The sequence below is a fragment of the Marmota marmota genome, unplaced genomic scaffold (assembly GCF_001458135.2).
Source record: "Marmota marmota marmota unplaced genomic scaffold, marMar, whole genome shotgun sequence".
Taxonomy (NCBI): Eukaryota; Metazoa; Chordata; class Mammalia; order Rodentia; family Sciuridae; genus Marmota; species Marmota marmota.
The window spans coordinates 20,069,707-20,075,712 of record NW_025999913.1 but is presented as its reverse complement, the minus strand read 5'-3'; the positions used below and the strand labels follow the sequence as shown (position 1 = coordinate 20,075,712).

At 43.6% G+C, this 6,006-nt stretch overlaps 2 non-coding genes and 1 pseudogene across 2 annotated transcripts; 2 read left to right on the top strand and 1 right to left on the bottom strand.

Moving 5' to 3' along the window:
* Positions 1-696: 696 nt before the first annotated feature.
* On the bottom strand, positions 697-1,351 carry LOC107149401 (annotated as a pseudogene).
* Positions 1,352-2,511: 1,160 nt separating this feature from the next.
* Positions 2,512-2,584, top strand: Trnar-acg. Its single transcript has one exon. It is a non-coding gene; the product is annotated as a tRNA-Arg (tRNA).
* A 749-nt stretch (positions 2,585-3,333) lies between these two features.
* On the top strand, positions 3,334-3,407 carry Trnai-aau. The gene has a single exon. It is a non-coding gene; the product is annotated as a tRNA-Ile (tRNA).
* The last annotated feature ends 2,599 nt before the right edge of the window (positions 3,408-6,006 follow it).

Below are 6,006 nucleotides of genomic sequence, written 5' to 3'. Positions count from 1 at the left end.
CTAAAAGATTTTTTTTTTGTCCGGAGACCATTTCAGAGTTTCCAGGAAGTTCCAAAATAAAATCTGACTGTCCTTTCCATGAAATAAATAGAACAGCAGCAATCCCTGGGTGTCCCTTAAACATAAACTATAAAGATTCCATTTATTATTTAGGCCTCAAGTATAAAAATAAAAGAAAATTTTAGACACTAGGTAACACCACCAGCCTGAATTTGTTTTTCCCTTGTGCATGTCTAAGGTAAGCAATTTCAACATGAAGTATATATTTAAAATTTACAATTTTTTCTAACATTTTAACTCATACACAAGCCAAGTGTTTACTCTTAATCATGGAATCAACTTATTTCTGAAAATAACCTACAGAAATAGTATGTAAACACACATACCTTTGAGACAAATATCTCTGTAACATATGTAAACTAACACATTAATTTGGGATATACGGATACATTACTATATGCATATATATGTATACCATAAAATAAATTCTGACAATGTTCTTAATGATATCATACTTCCCAGCCTCAACTACTAGAAAAAGAAAATAAAAACTTTGTTTAAACGAAGAAAACAGTTTTCATGGTAACTTTGTAAGTGAAAACAAAACAACAACAACAAAACCCAGTACTCCTCTTTGCAACTGGACTGAGCTCCAAACAGTTCATAATCAAGTATCTCTTCGGCCATTTCCCAATATCAAAGAAAACATAATTTTCTCTCTATCCAAGAAGTCTGTTCATTTCCGGTGTTTCGTTTTAAATACTGCTTTCCAAGATGCAGGTAGCCATGCTGGTTAAATTCTTCCGGCTGCCCACTTGCACCTAATGTAACCCTACAAGTTGGCACCCTGTAGCACCACACCCATGATAACCATGCCAACCATTTTACTCTGAAGGAGAAGAGAGCACTAAAGGCAAATATCACCCACAGCACTGGACAGGCAATTAGTCCTAACCAAAAGATTCTTGATTCAGCTTCTGAAACAGTTTTATTCTCCTGAGGAGATGCCTTCCTGGACTCAAACACCCAATGGCTCTTTCCATCCTCATCAATATGATTCCACCACCAAGGCCTACCATCAGTCTACCTGCGACATTCTTCACTGCCCAAAAGTCACATGACAACAACAAGATAATTGTCACCATACAGACAATAAAGCTGCTGCTGAGCAATTCTCAGAGAAGATAGACTATAATGGCACTGACTCGGAAGAACAAATGGAAAAATGATGCCACTGGATGTCGGATTTTGGATTTTCTTGGTCTATTAGTTGTCTCTTCTTCTGCATCAAACAATGAAACATCTTCAGTGTCATCATTGCTGTCCATCAAGGTTATTGTGGTAACAGCTACCTGAAAGCAAGGCTCTGTCAGTGTCTCCTATTCCTACAGGATTGCGGGGCACGCACCCCTACAGGGCAGGCCACAAGGGGGCTGAAGAGGTGCCCGGAGGCCGCTCCCCTATCACCTCCTCGAGTGCACCACAGGCCGAGGAAAAAAAGCCCAATTTCTTAAAGACAAAGTCTTTGTGCTTTCTCTGCGGTTCCAAAATTGAAAATGAAAGCTTTATTCCATGTCATCCTGATTGGAGCAGTGCTGAAGCCTAGCATTTAGCCAGTCTTGAAACAATGGAATTGTAAGTTCTGCAGAGGACTTCCAAGAACAAAGAAGACTCCCTCCCTGATTTGGCCATGGCCATTTGGGCAAAAGGTAGCCAAGGATAAGGAGCTTTGCATTCTGGCTTCTAGGTTTGTGTTGTTAAGGATGTTACTATTCTCTGTCTCAGAACCATTTTCTTAAAAGCAGTTATATATTTTGAAGTGTCTATTTTGTTAATTTTGAAAACTAAAATAAAGGAGCAATTCATCTAAAGATAACATCTGTTTTAGGTTTTTTGGTTAATAAATCAGTTTCTAACATTTGATGCAAAATACGATTTCTAGAGTGCGTGTTTCCTATTGAACTTTGCCTCCTTTTGCTTGCAGATTATTTTGCGTGCTTTTATCTGCTGCAAGATGTAACATACAATTTTGCCCTGCATCTCTCCTGTAATGAGTTATTCCTTTATTAGCAATAAAAAGATGTAATTCTTATAACTAAATGTATTCCACGTACCTTATTTTATAACATTTAATGAGAAATAATACTGAGTACTCATTAGTAATCCAAGCACACGTCACTGGTACTCATTATAAGTATATATGAGAATAAATATAGGAAAAGTGGAATTGTGGCAAATTAACAGATAAAAATTTAGTGATGAGGTCACAAGTACATCAAGAGAAACAAGCGCACACAGGAAAAAAAGACAATTCCTTCTATTCAAATGTGATGCGCTAAAGGTTAAATTCATTCTTTTGGGAATTTAAAACAAAGGTGTAATACGGATATCGATCATATCTGAATAGACTCACCAGGATCCAAACTCTGTGGTGAGATTATCAGGGTGCCCGCACGAATGACGTGGAAATGGTGTTTTATCAGCTATCATGTGAGAGGGCCTCGCAAGCTCGGGCCAGTGGCGCAATGGATAACGCGTCTGACTACGGATCAGAAGATTCTAGGTTCGACTCCTGGCTGGCTCGGGGCTCCCTTTTTCTTCCCGCCGAAAGGTCAACTCAAATCTTTCTCAAGTTTTACGGATACAGAAGCGAATTCTCCAAGATGTCAGATGGCACTTACTGTAAAGGGGCCTTCTGTTTGTCTAGTGCCAATTTTGCCTTACGGTTTTAGCAGCTGCCTAACTCGGATCGAGGTCGGTGACACGAAAAGAACACCCTGATCTCAGACTTCCTTCTTGAACTTCTTCCAGCTACCGACCGATGGGGAAAGGGTCGTGGAAGACAAAGGTGCTTTAAGGAGAAGCAAACAAAAACTAAGAAGGCGGTCCACCAGTCTCCACCCCATCCTTCTGCAGGGCAAGACCCGCGGTCCCACCGCAAACAGAAGGGCGCCTCCTTGGGGAGCGTCGGTCCGGAGGAGCCGCGGGGCAGAGCCGCGAATCCCGCGCTCGGTTCCGCGAATCCGGGCCTCCGCCTTCGCCCGGACTCGCCTCCCTGCGCAGCACCGGGAGCTGGACCTGGAAGGAGCAGGACGCGGGAGGAGCGGGGCCCCCAAGGAACAGGACCCGGGAGGAGCGCGGCCCCCAAGGAGCAGGACGCGGGAGGAGCCCGGCCCCCAAGGAACAGGAGTTCCGAGGAGCAGGACGCGGGAGGGGCACGTCCCCGAGGAGCAGAACCCCGAGAAGCGAGATTTTGTCTGTTAAAGACGAGCAGCCCGGTGTTCCGCCTGCGGTGACTTTGCTCTGTGTAACCTGAGGTAGCCGGTCACCAGTGGCCGGTTAGCTCAGTTGGTTAGAGCGTGGTGCTAATAACGCCAAGGTCGCGGGTTCGATCCCCGTACGGGCCAAGTTTTGCCTGGCTCTTCCGGAGCAGCCCCGTAATCATCCTCGGGTTCGTCTCCCCCAAGGATCACCTCACCTACGTGTACCCCGCCCTTCTTCAGCCCGCTGATCCCCGCGGCACCTGTACTCTGTCCTCCTGGAGCTCTACAACTTGTGGCGTGGCATCCTTTTCTTTCCCAAATGAGTCCTGAATCCAACCTCCTTTCCCAAGTTTTCAAGAGATATGATGTAAGGAGAATCCCTCCCTAGAAGTCCCTTTTCTGAAGACCTTTTCATTTTTAACGGACAGCTGAGATGGCTCTCCGTGGGGAAGCTATTCCTTTGAACGAGGAACAGTCCCTTTTGGGCGGGGGGGGGGGGGGCGGATAAACTAGGCGGGAGTCGAATCGGGGCTCTCCGGGGCTGGCCCTGTGGCTCAGGCGGCAACGCGCTCGCCTGGCGTGCCCGGGGCGCGGGGTTCGGTCCTCTGTCGACACAGAAATACGATGATACAGACTGAGCCAGCTCCTGGATCGTGAATCTGCTTCCGACTTGGAAGAACAACGCCTCTGAGCTTCTGGGGTTGGTCTTTTCCATACCCACCACCTGCCGATCAGTTTCCCCCGGACTCTGCCAGTACTTCTTTCTAGAGTTATCTGGACAAAGCTGCTATTCATACAAAAAGACAGAATGATTCAGCTGACGGAAATTCCTCCCAAGACGAAAAAGTAGAAGTTTAACACGACTCTCTAAATTGAATGAAATATTCATAAACAAGCTTTTGTAGATATGAAAACCAAGCATGTCAACGACTTCAGCCAGAAATCAAACTAAAACAGAAATGAACGAAAATGAGATGAGATGAAGTAAAAGTTTTGAGTTTAGTTTTTAAAAAAATCAAGAAAAAGAAAAAAGATCACATCAGAAATGGAGGTTCCAATACACTCCAGGGAGACTAGATTAAAACGTTTGATAATAAGAAAGAAAGATAAACGTCCGTTTTTACTTCTTTACCACCTTTTCATTCCCTAGAGGAGGCAAAGATATAAAAATCAGCCATGGAAAAATGACTGAAGTAAAGGGCAGGTAAAGAAATCCAATACATTCATAATTGGATTCCCTGAAAGAATCAGCAGAGTAAAAATAGCAATTAAAACCATTATCCAAGAAGTTTGTGAACAGAAGCCAAGCATTGGGCTTTCAAAGAACAAAATTAAAAATTAGACACAGCATTAAAAATAGAAATAAAAGTATGAGCCAAGAAATATATAACTAGCCAAACTAATATATGAGAAGCAAGATTATTAGAAAAAAAGTTTTAAATATGCAAATACAGGATTCTCCAGCCACTTTTGCAGAGTTCCTCACATCCTCCTCCTCACACACCTTCCCTCCTTCAATGATGCAACAGATGATAGCAAGAATTTATACAAATAGCTTGTGTAAAGAAAATCACAAACATCTATGAGTACAGTTTACTTCTGAAGTTGAAAATTATTTAGGATGGGCAAGGGGTGAGGAGGAGACTTTTCACACTCTTTTATTTTTATTGTTCTTTAACTTTGAAATGCATATTTCTTACCCCCGAATTAAACTTCAATCAAATGTTTTAAAAAAAGAAATTTTACTTTTGAAATCAGTCTTCAGCTCTTGGCTTCTTTCCTACTGTGTGGATGTTCATGAAAATTGTTCACACCTGACATTTTAAGACTCTGGTTTTCTCTTTCACTGAACTGGCAAATACCCAGGTGCAGAAGTGTAGGAAGTGCAGATGGTTTTCATTTCTTGTCAGAAACCATCAAAATAGGTTGACTTTCTGGGCATGAATGTTTCCCAAAGGCAAAAGGTATTGCCCGAGGGCCTTCAGCTTTCCCTGGCTGGGTGCTCTGTACCTTTGCTCTGGAGACTGGCAGCAGGGCCCAGACCACAGGGAGGTGGCCGCCTAGACGTCTGTTAGGTGACTTCTGCTTCTGTTGCTCTGCAACAGAGACCTGGGAGTGGACCTGAGGTCAGAGTGGTGCCTTATTTGTGTAGAAAAAGAATAAAATGGCCTTCAGCTTGAGTGGAAGAGCACACATGGTGTTATGAACTGCTGGGAGCCATTAGCCAAGTAGGTATGACAATTTCCTTGCCAGTGTACCCCATGTTGCTTAGTGGAAGGACTCGTGGAAATAGGACATTTTGCAGTGACATTGCATGTAGGTGACCTTGCTCAAGTACCAGGGCGGATCCGGGTTTAGGGTGTTCCCGGTTTAGGTTCCAGGTTTAAGGTTTAAGGTTATTCCTGCTGGGAATAGGGCGTATCCTGCTGCCTGAGTTCCCCTTGAGTTCTCACGGGATTCAGACAGTATTTTTTGGGAGACGGAAGCCCAGTGGGGGTGGATTTTTGGGCAGAGAACGTGGATTTCCCCAGAAAGTTGTTAGAGTCTGTAAACAAGTCAAAATAACACCTGGCATTTTGCCAGGGGAATGTTAAAGTTCGTAAACAAGTCTGGATGGTGCCTGGCAAAATGTCAGAGGGAGTGGTTTGAGAAGTAACAAAACCGAGCCATTAGGTGTAGAGATTCCTGATTGGTTGACTGATGTATCTAGTTTATGCTAATTAGATAAGCTGTGTGGAATGTA